Source organism: Jaculus jaculus, chromosome 3, assembly GCF_020740685.1.
Source record: "Jaculus jaculus isolate mJacJac1 chromosome 3, mJacJac1.mat.Y.cur, whole genome shotgun sequence".
Taxonomy (NCBI): Eukaryota; Metazoa; Chordata; class Mammalia; order Rodentia; family Dipodidae; genus Jaculus; species Jaculus jaculus.
In genome coordinates this window covers 134,269,577-134,287,120 of record NC_059104.1, presented here as the reverse complement: position 1 = coordinate 134,287,120, position 17,544 = coordinate 134,269,577, and the positions used below count along the sequence as shown (strand labels likewise).

Genomic DNA, 17,544 nt, shown 5'->3' with positions numbered 1-17,544 from the left:
GCTGTTTCGACATCAGATTCCTGAGATTATATTAGAAAGACCTGCAGATCCACCTGCTTAAACACGGCCAGCACAGGCAGCAGGCTGCCAACAGATGTCAACAGTGGAGCCCAGGCAACTGGGCAGAAGATAATCAGCTGCTAATGCAGCCAGAGACTGCCAAAAACCAGCTCTATCATTGTTCACCTTTTTCCCTGAGTATTTTCCCTTGATGAATTCAATTCCTAATGAGCAAACAGGATTATTCCTATTATTTAAAGAAAGAAGTAGACTTAAGGAAAGACTGTGTTTGCCAGTAAGAAAGTGCCAGCTAATATAAACCTTTCTCTGCCCAGCATTCTGAATTAAGCATTAAAAACCTTTGAGAGAGAAATTTACAATTGAAGACAAAGTGAGTGGGGGTGGGAAAAGGTTTTTTTTTTTTTGGGATTAAGGACTATGAGCTAATACTTTGAATTCCTAGCCTTTTATTTATTTATTTATCAAGAAGTTACTAACAATTATGAATTTATTAGTATTCTTTTTTCTCCACATTCCCAGACTTAAAACATGCAGGAAAAAAAAAAAAAAAAAAGCTTTAGTTGAGACAGAGTAAAGGAAAAAAAGAGGTAGAAAATCAAGTAATTAAGTTCCAGTCTAATGCTCCAGTGAGTGATGTTTCTTTCTGGGATCCAGGGGACCAGTCATTCAAGGGCTACGTTCAAGTCACAGTGTTTAAACACAAAGGCCTGGTGAAAGAGTGAAGACGGCTCCCTTATCTATTTGTCATAACATACAGGATGATCAGGAGTTCAAGACCATTATCAGCTACACAACTTAAGCTATAGATTCTGCCCCAAACAACAACATTACAATGACTACTTTACTGCTGGCTTATGTTTTCTGTATTCAAAGAAAAATTTTATGAAGTTCATAGACCGCTTATTTTTGTATGCTTTCCCTATGTTAAGGGATGAAAGTCTTGGTAAATGTGAACTCATTAAACAATACTTTATTTATCTTTTGTTTTTTCTTTTTTTAAAGTTTTGTTTACTTTTATTTATTTATTTGAGAGCGACAGAGAGGGAAAGAGGGAGAGTGAGGGAGGAAGGGGGAGAGAGAGAGGGAGAGAGAGAGAGAGAGAGGGAGAGAGAGAATGGGCGCGCCAGGGCCTCCAGCCACTGCAAATGAGCTCCAAACATGTGCACCCCCTTGTGTATCTGGCTAACATGGGTCCTGGGGAATCGAGCTTTGAACCGGGTCCTTAGGCATCACAGGCAAGTGCTTAACTGCGAAGCCATCTCTCCAGCCCTTATTTTGTTTTTTTCAAGGTAGGGTCTTGCTCTAGCCCAGGCTGACCTGAAATTCATTATGTAGTCTCAGGCTGGCCTTGAACTCATCTACTTCTGCCACTGAATGCTGGGATTAAAGGTGTGTGCTACTATGCCCAGCAGCAATACATTTTTTGATTTCATTTTTAATATTTTATTTATTTATTTATTTATTGAAGTAGGGTTTCACTCTAGCCTAGGATAACCTGGAATTCACTCACCATATAGTCTCAGGGTGGCCTCAAACTCATGGATATCCTCCTACTTCTGCTTCCCAAGTGCTGGGATTAAAGGTGTGTACCACTATGCCTGGAAATATCTTGTTTATGTGAGAGAGAGAGAAAGAATGGGTACACCAGGACCTTTAGCCACTGCAAACAAACTCCAGATGCACGCACCCCCAGAGACAGAGAGAATAAGGAAGAGGACATACATGTGAGCATGCATGCACCCCCACCCCCAGAGACAAACTTAAGACAGAGGACATGCAAGAACCTTTCTTGGGCTCTTGTAGACTAAAAGCCCTTAAAGACGATGTTTCCAGTGCCAGGAAAGGACTTAAGAATGTTAATTCTGGGGCTGGAGAGATGGTTCAGTGGTTTAGGTGCTTGCTTGCCAAGCCTAAAGGCCCAGGTTCAATTCCCAGTACCCATGTAAATCCAGGTGCACACAGTGGCACATGTATCTGGAGTTTCTCTGCAGTGGCAAGAGGCCATGGTGTGCCCCTTTTATCTTTCTCTCTTTCTGCTTACAAATAAATAAATAAAAATATTTTTAATAGTTTTTAATTTTTATTTATTTATGAGAGAGAGAGAGAGAGAGAGAGAGAGGAAGAAAGAGGCAGAGAGACAGACAAATTCCTTAACCTCCAAGCCATCCCTCCAACCCAAAAGAGGCAGAATGGGAGCTCTAGGGCCTCCAGCTGCTGCAAAGGAACTCCAGATGCATGCAACGCTTTGTGCATCTGGCTTACATGTGTCCTGGGAAATTGAACCTGGGTCAGAAACTATATATATATATATAGTTTCTGTCTGGGTGAAGCATCTATGAGAAGTATGTCCCCAGTCCCCAGTAGACTCCTGAAGCCACACATAGTACTGTTCCTTAGCTATGGTGCTTCTCCTGTACGTGCATTCACACTTTTGACACTTTCTTCATTTGAACTAAGCACTTACCTCGCTTTGTGGCTGTAAACTAGTAAGGGCTTCCTTTCCTTTCTTCAATTCATGGATAGGAAATTCATTCTTACTGTACAAGCCAGCAATCTCAGCATGTGATTGTTTACTTTTATTAAGTCATGAGCTTTTACCTTTACCCCTCAAGGAAGCACTTAATTGCTTCTCATTGGTGTATCTGAATAGCTGGCATTTCTACCTTTGTGCTTTGGGCCATTATTAAGTAAATAAAATGTATTTGAACACATGCACTGTAATATTGAGACAGTTATTCTGATAACCTAAACCAGCTACTGAGTTATTGATGTGAGAGTAGTGTTTCCAGTGTGGAAATACTGGGCAAAGGGATAGCTCATTTCTTGAGCTGGGTGGCACTGGACAGGCGAGATTTCATGATCCTGCTCAAAGCAACATGCCTTTAAAAACTTATGAATTGTTTATTTCTAGAGTGTTTCATTTAATGTTTTCAGAGCATGGTTGACCATGGGTAACTGAAACCAAGGAAAACAAACTGGCCATGGGGGGATGCTCTCTGCAATCCGTAAGGAACTGTCACAGCAACATACATATACCACTGTCCTTGGTATAATCAGATTTGACAGGGAACACTGGAATACTATCCTTTATAAATTAATTAATGAGTCAAATAGTTACTTAATTTTGTGGTACTAGAATGAAACTCTAGTGACTATACTCCTAGCTCTAAGATCCCTTTCTTTCTTGGAAGTGGCTTGAAACAGGGTCTCATGTAGGCTACGCTGGCCTCAAACTCATTGTATAAACTCATCATATAGCCTTGCAAAACTGCCTCTACCTCCCAAGGGCTGCGATTATAGGCATGTGCCATCACACCCTGCTGGAGTACCATCTTAAAAGTTTTTTGTTTTTTTTTTTTAGTTTTCCCAAAGTGATAAATTAATAGTGTGAAAAGTCAAATAATACTCCAAGATTTATGACAAGCAGTTCTTTTTTCATTTCTCGCTACCTCCTGGGGTCCCACTACCCCCCATACAGCACAGCTTCCTTTAACACTCTGAGTGGCTTTCTCCAGCATTTGCCACCCTATTAAAGCATTCACTGGACTCTTCCAATGTTCTTTTGAGAAATTCAGCAGCCTGGTTCTGTTTCATAGATGAAATATTTTCTCTTTTCAGAGGAGACCAACTGTAATTTTCTAGTTTTCTTTTGTTGTCTGCTTCGTCAAGTTTATTCTCTGTTAGAGTTTGTTTCTGCTTTAATGTTGGGTAATTCCTAGTGACTCTTAGGCATCCTTTTATATTTAGTAGTGAGGCAGTAAAAGGCTGACTACAATTTCTGCTGTGTTCCTGGAATATGGAAATGTACTTTTTGTGTGTTTATTCATTTTGCACACAGCAGACTTGCTAGCTTGTATAATATGAGAAAGGAAATGTTAAAGTGTCCAGTGCGCACAGATGTAAAGAACATTGACATGGTAAATGCAGACATGTTCTACTGAAAACATCAGAGGTCAGATGAAAATGCAGTGTCTTTCTTTTTGTTTGAAAATGCACTGTCTTTAAAGTGTTGAAATAAAAACCAAATTCTACCAAGCTAGATTTTATTTATAGCCAATGAAAATAACATACAAAAATGAGTTCAAATAAAAACATTATTAGGGACTGGACAGATGGTTCTGCAGATTAGGGATTTGCTTGCAAAGCCTAAGGACCTGGGTTTGATTCCCCAGTACCCACGTAAAGCCAGATGCATAAAGTGGTGCATGCATCTGGAGTTCATTTGCAGTGGCTAGATGCCCTGGCATGCCCATTCTCTCTTTGCTTGCAAATAAATAAATGATAAAAAAGACATCTTCAAACACATGAAAGCCAAGCACATTCAGAAATCAGCATGACAAGAGAAGGAAAGGAGCTGAATATGGTGACATGCCTGTGATTCCAGCACTCATGAGGCTGAGGTAGGAGGATCATGAGTTTGAGGCCAGTTATAGGCTACATAGGGAGACCTGTCTACAAAAAGGTAAAGGAAATTCTTCAGGCTGAGGGACAATGACATCAAAGGAGAATCTAGATCTACAGGAAGTAGAAACAGCAACACAGAAATGGCAAATCTGTAGGTGAACACTGGAGTGTAGGGGTGTGGTGGTTTGATTCCGGTGTCCCCCATAAACTTACGTTCTGAATACTAGGTTTTCAGCTGATGGATGTTTGGGAATTAATGCCTCCTGGAGGCAGTATATATTGTTGGGGGTGGGTTTATGGGTGTTATAGCCAGTTTCCCCTTGCCAGTGTTTGGCACACTCTCCTGCTGTTATTGTCCATCTGATGTTAGCCAGAAAGTGATGTCCACCCTCTGCTCATGCCATCATTTTCCCCTACCATCATGGAGCTTCCCCTCGAGTCTGTAAGCCAAAATAAACCTTTTATCCCACAAGCTGCTCTTGGTCAGGTGACTTTTGCCAGCAATGTGAATCTGACTGCAACAGTAAAGCTGGTACTGAGAATGGGGTCAGTGTTGCTGCTAGAAACCTAACTGTGTGGCTTTGGCCTTTTAGAGCTGATTTTCAAGAGGAATGTGGAAGGATCTGAAATCTTGGCCCAAGAAATGTTTTGCAGTGCTGTAAGTACAGCTTGATAGACTATTCTGGTTAGAGTTGAAAGACCTGAATGCAGTAAGAACTATGGACTGTGAGGGTGAGAAAGAGCTTTGCCTGGACTGGGCTAGAAGCAGTTTGTGTGAAAGACTTGCTATTATGCTCATGTCCTGAGAATTTGTGCATGGTTGCATTGTGTAGAAATCGACTGGTGTGACCAGAGCGATATGGCACAGAGAACAAGAAATCTTTGGGCTGAAACTGATGACCATTTCAGCTGCAACTGTATGAGAGATTACAGCCATTGAGATTGGGCCAGCTACCTGCATTGGGACAAGGGAAAGAATGCAGTCTTTTGAAGGGGTCTGAATGCTGAAAGAGTGTCCAGTTTTTCAAAGTCTGCTTTATTATTCCCTGGATTAACAAATTGGCACCCCACCTGGTATTATGAAGTATAAGAAATACAGGAAAGACAGGGTCATTGAATTTGCAAGGTCTTGTGTTTGGAAATGGCCATGGGCAGTGTGAAGCAAGTTTGCTGGATGCCTGCATGGAGACCCGATGGAGCCATGAGAATGGAATGTGGGTTGCAGTGGAGACACAGTGGAGATTCTGGGACCACAAAACATCTACTAAGGAAAGCTGCCAGTCCCAGATGAAGTTTTCCAGGACTGTGAGTAGCCTAGCTTGAGGGGCGGAGTTGGAACTCTGGAGACTTGTTGGTGATTAGAATTATCGGACTTGGAGACTTATTCCTAGCAAGAGTTGTTGGACTTGGAGCTATAGAGTTTGATGTTTGCCCTGTTTAGATCTTGTACTGATTGAATATTTCTTTGCTATGTCCAATACCAGCTTTTGCAGTGTGAATGTTTATTCTGTGCCATTATAGGTTTCTTTTTTGGTACTATGGTTCAGTTAAAAGACCTTGGCCTATGAGGATTTTGAACATCACTGGGATTGATAAAAGCTATGGGGACTTTTAAAGTTTGACTGAATGTATTGTATTTTATATCACGTATGGTTATCAGTTTATAGGGGCCAGGGGCAGAATGTGGTGGTCTGATTCAGGTGTCCCCCATAAACTAGGGTTCTGAATGTTAGGTTTCCAGCTAATGGAGATTTGGGAATTAATGCCTCTTAGAGGCAGTGTATTGTTGGGGGTAGGCTTATGGGTGTTATAGCCAGCTTCCTTTTGGCAGTGTTTGGCATATTCTCCTGCTGTTGTCCGTCTGATGTTGGCCAGGAAGTGATGTCCATCCTCTGTTCATGCCATCGTTTTCCCCTGCCATCATGGAGCTTCCCCTCAAGTCTGTAAGCCAAAAGAAACCTTCCCCCCCACCCCACAAACTACTAGTGGTTGGGTTATTTCTGCTAGCAATATGAACCTGACTGCAACAAGGGATTTTTCCCTTCTCTTAATTTCTTGGAGACAAAACAATTGCTTAAAGCAAAAACCAGCAAGTAAACAAAAGGAAACCCTTACAACATTGTAAGATGCAGTTTGTAATGTACATAGAAGTAAAACACACGGCGCCCCTACAGCACAAATGAAGGAAGGGAATTAGGGAGCAGGGAGGTTCATGCACTGTGAAGCACGAAGCCATTCAATATTAGTTGTGTGTAAGTGGTAATACAGGTACACTTGTAATCCCTAGAGCAACTACTCCAACAATGGCTAAAAGGCCAAGAGAGGAGATAAGATAAATTTTTCTTCCATTTTAGAAGGTATGACTAGAGAAACTCAGAATGTCAACTTTAAAACACTGTTGGATTTTGCTTGATAGTGACTTGGATTTTTTGTATTTGCATTCTTGAGTAAATTGGCTAGAAAGTCTGCATGTTCATTATTGGTTGTTAGGATTTGGTATCAAGGACATCAACTTCGTCAACCTAGCTGGGAGTATTTCCCTCTTCTGCCGTCTAGAAGAGTTAATGGAACACTGGCACAATCTTTCATTGAAATGCTCAGTAGGATTTGTTGGTGACTATTTGGCCTTGAGTTTTCTTTTAGGTCACAGAATCAATTTTGTTAATAGAATGATTTATTTTTATTTTTTAAAATATTTAATTTAATTATTTACTTATTTATTTATTTAGAGAGAATGGGTATGCCAGGGCCTTCAGCCACTGCAAACAAACTTCGGATGCATGTACCACCATGTGCATCTGGCTTATGTGGGTTCTGGAGAGTTGAACCTAGGTTATTAGGCTTTGCAGGCAAGCACTTTAATGCTAAGCTGTCTCTCCAGCCCTATTTTATCTTATTGAGAACTTTAATGTATAAACATACAGTAATTTAATAATGTTCCCATCTCATCATCTTTGAAAAATATGTATTTATTTGTTTATTTTTGAGGTAGGATTTCACCCTAACCCAGGCTGACCTGGAACTCACTCTGTAGTCCCAAGATGGCCTCAAACTCACAGCAACCTCAGGCAAGGCATGGTGGCACATGCCTTTAATCCCAGCACTTGGGAGGTAAAGGTAGGAGGATTGATGTGAGTTTGAGGCCATCCTGAAACTACATAGTGAATTCCAGGTCAGCCTGGGCTAAAGTGAGACCCTACCTCAAAAAAAAAAAAAAAAAAATCACAGAGACTTCCTACCTCTGCTGGGATTAAAGGTATGTGCCACCATGCTCAGCAATATGCACGTATGTACTTATTTATTTATTTGTGAGCACAGAGAGATAATAGGTGGGCCAGAGCCTTTGCTATTGCAAATGAACTCCAGATCCAAGAGCCACTTTGTGCATCTGGCTTTATGGGGAGGGGTACTAGGTAACAGCCCAGGTTGGCAGATTTGGCAAGCAAGTGCCTTTACTGCAGAGCCATCTTCCTAGACCCCTTAATCTTTTTTTATTGCCCCTCCCCCACCCTATCTCCCATTCCCTGAGGACCTCCTTTTTCAAGGTAGTCTTTCCTCTATTTTGTTATTTTTTATTTAATTAATTAAAATTTTTTTGATGTAGGGTGGGCCTCACTGTAGCCCTGGCTGGCATGGAACTCACTGTAGTCCTAGGCTGGCCCTGAACTTATGGCAATCCTACTACCTCTGCCTTCCAAATGCTGAGATAAAGGTATGTACCACCATGCCCACCTGTTGTTATTTATTTAAGAAAGACAGAGAAGAGAGCATAAATATGGGCATGCCAGGGCCTCCTGCCATGACAAACTCCAGATTCGTGAGCTACTTTGTGCGTTGGCTTTATGTGGTTACTGGGAATTGATCCCCAAGCCATAAGGCTTTGCAAGCAAGTGCCTTTAACTGTTGAACCTCTGTTCTAGCCTGATTTTAACTTTTATTTTGACTTGTTTCAATTTTGCTAAGTTCTATTTTCCTCTAGAATTTATTCCGTATCACATAAATATTCACTTGTTTTTAATAACCAAGTTTCTTATGACATTCTTCTTAATGTATTCCCAGCTCCCCTTCCTTTTTGTTTTGAATCTGAGGCTCACCCATGACCCTTCAGCCAATGTTGAAGTATTTTCTACAACACTGCAGTCTCAGGACACCTGGTTTTCTATATTATTGGACAGGAAATACATTTCCTTTAATGTTTTAATGCTGTCTTTGCTTGGGAGTAATTTGTTAGTAGTTTATAAAAAAATGGCCAGATTATCTTAAAATAAACAACATAAACAGGCTACGAAGGAAATAAGAATAATAAGCTAGGGATGCCCTCAGTGGAGTGGGCACAGAGAGGAGGGGAATGATGGCACCAACACTTGATGTGTCCACACAAAGTTTCAAATTAAAAAAATAAATTTAATAAAAAAGAATAATAAACTAAGGATTTTAAAAAAGAATTAATTGTTAAAACTCTGGAGGGAAAAGTTAAGATTACTTTTTCAAAAAATATATAATAACATTAAAATTGGTTGATGTGCAAATCACAGAAATTAGTATGCAGTATGGCTAGAACCCTACAAGGCGTTAGAGGGAAAAAGGCTGAATGCAAATAGAGATATATATTTGAACATGCCATGTTTCTCAAAATAAGTTTCCTTCTGCTCAAACACTAAAAGCCTCAGATTCCTGGGCAGGTGGAGGGAAGACTGGGGTGCACCTTTACTCTTCAATGCTGACAGGATAACCCTAAGGATGGGGCTCTGGAGGCCTGTTCTCTCTGTGGATCTATTTTTTCATTGGCATTTTTTTTTATTCTTATTTATTTGAGAGCGACAGAGAGAGAAAGAGAGAGAGAATGGATGCGCCAGGGCCTCCAGCCACTGTAAACGAACTCCAGACGCGTGCGCCCCCTTGTGCATCTGGCTAATGTGGGACCTGGGGAACCGAGCCTCGAACCGGGGTCCTTAGGCTTCACAGGCAAGCGCTTAACCGCTAAACCATCTCTCCAGCCCTTCATTGGCATTTTTATTACCACTGAGTATGTACTTTGAAGAAATTAAATATGAAGAGGGAGATCTCTTCCTCTTTTGCTCCAGAGAGAGGGAGAAGCTAACGCCAGGCTTTATGAAGGAAGGTTCCCAGTGGTGGTGGGGTTGAGGCCTCACCTTAGCAAGTGGGAATAAGATACTGCTTTTGTCCTCCAACTCGGAGAGTCTGAGGGAAAATTTTGGAATAGTCCCAGAAAGAGCAGAAGGGAAGTGTGAGGGTTATTCTCAATTGTCAACTTGATTGGCTCTAGCATCATCTTTGAGACAAATCTCTGGACATGTCTGTGAAGGAGTTTCTAGATTAACTTAACTGAGGTGGGAGGACCCACCCTCACTGTGAGTGCCACCATTCCATGGGTGGGGCCTCAGGCTGAATTAGAAGGAGAGAGCGAGATGAGCATTGACATTCATCGCCCTCTGCTTCCTGACCGTGGGTCCAGTGTGACCAGCTCTGCTTCATGCTCCTGCCCTCATGGACTGTCTCTTCAACCTGCGAGCCACAATAGGCTCCTCCTTCCTTAACTTGCTTTTATCATGAGTTTTTATTGCAGTAATGATAAAAGGAGGTGAACTGGTTGCCTGTAATATATAAGTACCGTGTGCTAACCGATTGTGCCACCGGGGCTCCTGGTTGCCTGTAATATCAATGCAAATGGTGCTAAAAATTGAATTTTGGACAACCATGTGTCTGGCAACTGTTTATAAAGAGTACAAAGTTATTCAGCTTTGTTTCCAAGGAAGTGGGAATAATACTTTATCATCTCACATTGCAGAAAGGAGTTTAGTGAAAGAGCTTAAAGCTGGCATGAAGGCATGTTGGCTTAAATCTATTTTTCCCTTCCAGCATTGAAGGCAAGATAGATGGAGCCATTGAAATACAGATTGAAAAATTCCATCTCTCATCTTAGAAATGAAGATTATCTTGAAACAGATGCCAGTAAAACAGAGGTCAATAAAACTAGCCATAAAAGAAGAACAATTATGTTCTTAGGGAAAAAGAGGCAAATATGAATGAACCACCAAAAGAAACTACGGAACCATGTAAGAAGAAAGAACAGTCACATAGGGAAGTAATTATTCCTTTTAACCGATTATTAAACATTTTACTGAGTGTGCACAGCTGAATACAGAATTGATTAAGATTACATGAGCTTTTGATTTAAACAAGGCTCATGCATGCGACCATCCAATCATTCAACAATGACTTAGGAACCAGTTCTCAGTGCTGAGCTGTGAGGGGGACAGGGATGAGACCAGACTCTGTCTTGAACTTCCCAAGGCCATGGTGGGATTTCACTGGAGCAGTTCCACACATGACTTTGATAACTACTGCTGTACATTAGATCATAAAGATTATGGAAGATCTTATTCAGTCTGTCATCTCAAGATGGGTTAAGTTAGCTCAGGTTCTCTAGAATAAAAGGGTCTTAAGTTGAGATGGGATTGGGTAATCAGTCAGAAGGAAGAGTCCAAAGAGGAAACATGGAGCCTGCCTGCACCAGCAGAACCAGAGTTCAATGTCTGATTCAGTCAATCCAATCAGCTCTCTTACTCCTTATTCCCGAGCCAGTCCCTGAGCCCAGACCAATCAGCTCTCTCTCAGACTCACCTGAGCCTGAAGGTAAAGCTCACCACAAGGTCAGAAATAGGTTCTTACCAGGTGGGCAAGACTCTTGTTGGCTTTTCACCTCTCCTGAACTTCCAGATCTCTGCTCTGGTAAGCCTCCCTTATGGGCTAAGATTGGAGGATCCCAACTCCTACTCTCTGTGGGCTTCCTATTCCCTCCTGCCTTCTACATGGCAGGAGATCTCTGTATTTTCTCCTCTTTTCTTTTGTAAAATGTTTTATTTTTATCTTTTGAGATAGAGAGAGGATGGGTGTGCCAGGGCCTTCAGCCACTGCAAACAAACTCCAGATGCATGCGCCACCTTGTGCATCTGGCTTACATGGGTCCTGGGGAATTGAACTTGGGTCCTTTGGCTTTGCAGGCAAGCACCTTAACTGCTAAGTCATCTCTCCAGCCCTCTCTTCCCTTTTCTTTTTTTAAATTTTTTTCTTCCCTTTTCTTAAAAAAATATTTTATTTATTTGTAAGGACAGAGAAAGAGAGAGAGAGAGAGAGAGAGGGAGAGGGAGAGGGAATGAGATGGACACTTTGGGGCCTCCAGCCATTATGAACAAACTCCAGATGCATGCACCACTTTGTGCATCTGCCTTTAAGCGGGTACTGGGGTAATGAATGCAAGAGGTTAGGCTTTGAAGGTAAGTGCCTTAAACAGTGAGCCAACTCTCCAGCCCTCTCTTTCCTTCTCTTAATTTAATAAAATCTCTCCTAAGTCTTACCCTATGGTCAATGGAATTGATTCTTTAAATTCGTAAGACGAGGATCTGGGATACCCTAAATTTGTTGGTGCAATTGGTATTGGCAAGGAGACCAAAAGCTCCCATACAAAGTGAAGCAGCTGTAGTTGTCTCGGAAATGAGGTGGGAGAGGGTGGGAGGGGAGATGTGAGCGTAGGTGGTGTGGTCCGAGCGGAACAAGCCAGCCACAAAGCAGAGGAGGCGAGTTGGCCAGGGTAAGTTGTCCAAGCTGGTCACAGGAGCTTAACATGGGTTCCCTCTGCTTCCTCTCACTGCACAACCCTCTGGGCTTTGTCACTGCCCCCTCCAGGGAACTGCATGTAGGGGGCGCTGTGTGACAAGCCTCAGCTGGAAGTAGAGTGAAGAGCCACAGTGTCCTAGGGTCATGCTGGCTTTGATCTGACCCCGGGGGAGCATCTGCAGCTTCTCTCCAGGCAGGAATAATGGTCGGCATCCCAAGGCCCAGCCTCTGCCTGAGGAAGACTAGGGGAGTCAGGGGAGAAGGTGAGAGCCAGGTGGGGTGAGGCGAGGCTTGAGGACAGCAGGGCCGAGCCAATTCGGTGAAGGCGCATCAGGACTGGATTGATACATTCATGGAGTAAAATGTCACTGATCTTTGCATTTTGAGGTATAAATCATGAACTATCATGAGTCATGTTTGCAAGGCCCTATTCTCCTAGGCTTTCTTCATTCTTTAAAAAAAAATTTTTTTTTATCGACAACATCTATACTTACAGTTAAAAAACCATGATAATTCCCTCCCCGCCTGGCAGTCTTCATTCTTGCATAACACTTTGCGAGGCAAGAACTGCAGCATCTAGTAGACAACTGGCATGGGTAACTGAGTCCAGGACAGTTTAATATCAAGAACTACTTCTGGGCTAGGTGTGGTGTCCATGCCTGTAATCCAGCACTTCAGAGACTGAGGTAGGAGGATCACCACGACTTCAAAGCCAGTCTGAACTCTACAGCATCAGTTCCAGATCAAGCTGGACTAGAATGAGGCCAGTACTATATGCATGCATGTATGTCTACATACATAAAAATAATATTTAACAAACTCAAAAATACTTATGGGTCTTGTGACATTATAAGCACTACGAAAAGACATATTTATAAATTTGAAATCTAATTCCTCTCAGAGGAGGTACTCCTACAAGGCCTCCCTGCATGTGAATTTCTGTGGGTCCCATGGTAGTACATGTCCAACACACAGGTACAGAAGCTGGGACTGAGGGTCCATAACCAAGCCAACAAGTGGCTAGTTGGCACTTAAACCACACCTACTGGCAGTTCTGCTCTGGGCTCGCTCACCACTAGGGCAAGGCCCAAAAGCTGTGTGTGAGCCTGGTGCATGTGGCAGCCAGGCTGTTCTCCCACCACCCATGTGGTCCCTCTCAGGCTGGACTGTGGTTAAGGCTGCCTTCCCAGCATGTCTGTGCCTCTACAGCTCACTTTGCAAGTTTTGACCAAAGCCCTACAATTCTGACTGGACCTCTTTGATCCTGCCCTAGCCTCCACTTTTACATTTGTGGAAAGGAGAGAAATGAAGATGGCATTTCTTGGAAAAAGGCTGGTGGAGTCAGGTGTACGGGGCTGAGGTCCAGAGAAAACCAAGATGTGTGGGAACTGCTCTAATGGCTCTGACCCTGGGGAATGTGCCCACAAAAGGCGCTGGGAAGCTGGTGGCATTGGGGCTTATTATCTGCTCACAGCAGTTCCAGAGCAAAGCTGTTGATTAGGGCATTTTTGTATTGCTTTGCTTGATAAAAATGTTGCTTGAGAAAAATAAAAAGAGAACAGATGTGTACCTGCTGCATTGACAGCTTGTTTTTGGACCAGTTAACTGGACAGCAATCCAGCTTGATTTCACCACAGTGGCCAGGATTCTAGGATTATCCAAAATCAAGCCAGACGGATCCTCCTCATTGGCAAGAGGGCAGGTCTTTACCAGTTACTAGTGGGCTGGAATTTCCCAGGAGGCAAATGGACTAGCTTCTGAAGTCTGTGGTAAATCCTACACGTGTAGTGGGTGTGTGGCAAAAGGGGAGAAAAGAACCTGGGATTCTGTGACTATCTAGTTCAAGTTGTACTAGAAATGTTCACCTCTAAGGCTCCCAATATGCTAATGCAGAAGTTATGACTACTCCAAGGTGTCTTATCCAGAGGACATGAGGGACAGGAGCAGAGTGCTGGGTAAGGTCTGAGCTTGTCATGTGTTGAATGACATTTATCCAAAGAAGAAAATCCTGTACTTGAGTCTTAAGATGCAGTGGTGTGCTGGGGCTGGCTCACACATACTTAATAGGGCTGATCATTGATATTCTAAGAACTTTGTGAACTGGTTGTCAAATGCAACCTTTATCTAACATTAACATACACTGACAGTTAAATAAAACTATACCAAGAATAAGGAGGGTTAGAGGTGTGGCTCAGAGTGCTTGCCTAGCATGTGCAAGGTCCTGATTTGGTTAAAAAAAAAAAAAGCAAACCCACAAAGTTGTGAATATTCAAAAGTTATTACTTCCTAATGCTTATACTATATATATAAAATCTTGGCACTGGGGGTACTTACATCTGGGCTGTGTCTATACAGTAGAGACACTAGTGTGTATCTCTCCCAATTGAGTGATGTCACATACAGGTAACCTGCATTCAAATAAGATGGGAGGCCATTCATTTGAAGCAGTTGCACCTATAGGTTCCTATATGCAAACAAGGCATTCCATTCACTGTTGCTTTGCTGTACCTTGAAGTTCCTGCCAGGGTAGTCCAAATAAGGCTATCACTTCAACTTTTCCTTCAACCTCTTCAGCCACAGCGTCAAGCTGCTGGGGTTTGGTGCTACTAAGTTTGTGAGTTACTATTTGCTCAGGTAATCTCTTTGAAATTTTAAGTTGCCTCTGCGTGTCTTTTTGTTTGAGAAGATAGGATCTTGCTCTATAGGGCACAGGCTGGCCTCACCTTGGTTAGAGCTGGAACTGGAGGCATGAGTCACTATATCTGGCTTCCTTTCTATGTGCCTTTTAACACTTGAAATCACCCATTTGTTTCCTTGTGGAAATGGGAAATGCTACAAATAAACAGTTAATGCTGGTTTTCCAGACCCAAGAGAGCGATGGAGACAATCACACTTGAATGTGTGCTGTGTGTGTTGTCTGTAGCCATGACTCTGCACCCAGCATAAAATCCAGAAGAAACATGCTTCCTATATTTGAAAATTATTACCTAATTCAGCATAGGAAATCACTCACTTCACTGATGAATAATGTTCTTAATATGTCTTTATAGTTTCTCAGACAAAACTACACATAGATGTTGAAAAGATAGCTGACCATGCATTGTAACTGTAGGTTACAATTGGCTGTGGGCTTGTGAGCTGGACAAAAATCAGTGAAAACATTCTCTGAGAATGAAATGGCTGCCTGGAATTTACAATAGGTATAGTGTGTATTTATTTGTAAATTGTGTGCTAGATGTCTTTTCTGTCACTTAAAGTTTGTAATAAACTGGTACGGCTATTGTGGAAATTGGTGTGGAGATTCCTGCGACAGCTAAAAATAGATTTACATATAACCCAGCTACACTACTCCTAGACATATATCCTAAGGACTCTACTCATCACTACAGAAAAACTTGCTCATCCATGTTTCCTGTTGCTCTACTCACAATTGCTAAGACATGGAACCAGCCTAGATGCCCTTTAACTGATGAATGGATAATGAATGCAGATGTGGTGTATTTACACATGAAATTTTATCCAGTGGTAAAGAAAAATGCAAGCATGAAATTTGCAGGGAAATAGATGGATCTGGAAAAGATTATGAGGTAACCCAGACTCATAAATCTGCATATTCTCTCTCATATGTGGGTTCTAGCTTCAAATGTTTAGATTTGCATGTGAGTTGGAATAAGGTGAGCTGGAATAAGTCAGTAGCAGAGACCAGGAAGCTAGAAAGGGGCTGAAGGAGGGAGGAGAGAAGAGCGCTTAAGGGGAGGGTAGCGTAGATATGTAAGTAGATGGCAGAATACTGGGGAGAGAGATGGAGAAGAGGAGCTGGGAGGAGGGTTAATCAAAACTTAGGATTTATGAATAAACCATATGGAAACCTTTTTTTGGGGGAGAGGATTGAGGTATTTCTATTTCAGGCTGACCTGGAATTCACTATGTAGTCTCAGGCTGGCCTCAAACATATGGTGATCCTCCTACCTCTGCTTCCCAAGTGCTGGGATTAAAGGCATGCATCACCATGCTTTGCAAAACCTACCTCTTTTCTACCTAATAATAAAAGTTTTTTAACAAAGAGTGAGTTTGGAATTCCTATCTTGTAGGAGTGGTTAATGTTGTACCCAGAAGCCATAGATTATTAGAAAAATTTCAATGTCAGTAGTACTTAGTATCTACGTGGCTTTAATTATGGACTTCCTGCAAGGTTCTCTCAGTCTGTCTTCCTTATTTCAATTAACAGTATGATGACATTTGCATTATTATAGCTAAATACCTTCCAGAGAATTGTTACCAGAGAGGCTCCTGGTACCCCCAAAACATTACAGGCTATTGCTAAGGCTCTGGTTGCCAAATAGAACTAAATGATGATAATATCAAAATAGAAAAGAGAGTAGTTGGAAAGAATGGGTTCAATGAAGGAGGGATTTGGAAGGGGGAAAAGGGAGATTTGTGGGAAGGGATTATGACCATGGTGTATTGTTTATAATTATGGAAACTGTCAATAAAAAGTTTAAAATAAACTTATGTGACATAGTTCTCTATCCATTAGTATATACACATTCACAGTGTCTCAAAAAGCACTGACAGTTAAACAGCATACAGAACAATATTAGTTGCATGGGATGCCTCATGTAACACTCAAACAAACTGAGTTTTAATTACCAGGACAGTATTAAATTCACCTGCAACTTATAAACAGGATAGCACTAAGGCCAGCAAATGATGGCCACAGACACACTACATTTAAAAAATTTTTTTTGCCAAGAACACAGCACACCATTCATTCTTTCACACTGTTATAGCAACATTAAGTGGTTGTCACAGAAACCAGAAGGCCTACCATATTTACTATCTGCCTTTTTAAACAAAGTTTCTCAATTCCTGGCATAAAGAGAAGTAAAAGACGCCATCTGTCAATTGCTCAAGTTTGTCTAAAATATTTTATAAATATTTTTCTAATTTTAATATTACAGTATTTTCTTGCCAAGCATGGTTTTCTAATTTTATATGTATTCCTCTATCATAACAATGATTTTGTTTCCAGATGGCTAGACAGTTGCCAATAGCTTTTGCTCAACACTTCATTTTTTTTTCTTCATCAATTTAAGGTACTCTGAAGTCAGCCCTCAGTACCTGTGGGTTCTGAATCCATGGTTTTGACCAACTGTTAATCAAGTATGTTGCAAACCACTTTTCCCCAAACCATACAACATAAAAATAATTTATAGAACATATACACTATACTAGATATTATAAGCCACCTAAAGATGATTTAAAGCATACTTGAGAGCATGTAGAGGTTCTATGCAAATCCTACACAATTTTATACAAAGGATATGAAATTCAAGGACTTCAATATCCACAGGGCCCTGGAACCAGTCCTCCTCAGACGGCAAGGGACAACAGTACTTAGTATCCCTGTCAGTGAGCGACAACAGTACTTAGTATCTATGTGGCTTTAATTGTGGACTTCCTGCAAGGTTTGCTCAGTCT

At 41.6% G+C, this 17,544-nt stretch overlaps 1 protein-coding gene across 1 annotated transcript in view; it reads right to left on the bottom strand.

The window, feature by feature from the left end:
• Pcsk6 (proprotein convertase subtilisin/kexin type 6) overlaps positions 1–17,544 on the bottom strand; it is a 205,664-nt gene that overhangs the window by 41,206 nt on the left and 146,914 nt on the right. The gene's annotated exons all lie outside the window — the stretch shown is intronic.